Source organism: Penaeus monodon, chromosome 25, assembly GCF_015228065.2.
Source record: "Penaeus monodon isolate SGIC_2016 chromosome 25, NSTDA_Pmon_1, whole genome shotgun sequence".
In the NCBI taxonomy this organism is placed as follows: Eukaryota; Metazoa; Arthropoda; class Malacostraca; order Decapoda; family Penaeidae; genus Penaeus; species Penaeus monodon.
Window position 1 is genome coordinate 36,611,142 of NC_051410.1, and position 602 is coordinate 36,611,743.

General features: G+C 37.0%; 1 protein-coding gene across 1 annotated transcript in view; it reads right to left on the minus strand.

Moving 5' to 3' along the window:
• Positions 1–602, minus strand: part of LOC119589208 (F-box/LRR-repeat protein 6-like) — a 37,521-nt gene that overhangs the window by 27,358 nt on the left and 9,561 nt on the right. The gene's annotated exons all lie outside the window — the stretch shown is intronic.

Here is a 602-nt window from a genome sequence, read left to right on the forward strand (position 1 = left end):
GATCCCTATTTTGGGGCTCTCAACCAGTTTAACTGAGTAATCCAAATCTCCACAATATACATTTAAAATGGCTAACAGCCCTACCATCCTTTTTTTCTAAAAAATTTTTAAATTTCCCTCTTCATCTATCCCAACCCCCTATTTAAATTGCCTATCAAGAGGCACCACTTGCATCTCTGTTTCCACAGCCTGCCAATTTTTCACCAAGCTCGCAACAAAATTTCAAACACTGAAAATTTTTAAACCTTTTTTCCCTTTTTGGTTTTATAACTTTTTTTTGGATCAGCGGAGAAGTGTATCAACTAGTTTTTTTTGCCCAATGGGGGTTACTCAAAAACTCACGGGCAACTTTATCCAAAAAATATCAGCTGGCCTGAATATCTGGAAATAATGCCAGTCACAACCACAGGGAGTAAGATACTTCATGACATAAACAAAGACACAACGGACGACATCTCTGACAGATAAAGAGGAGAGAAAGAAAGACACAAGGTGAGAAATTATCCTAATTGTGACTTACAGAAATTTGGGATAAGAGTGAGTAGGTGTATACCCAAACCCAAAATATCCCTGACATATACACATACCTAAAAAAATTACCC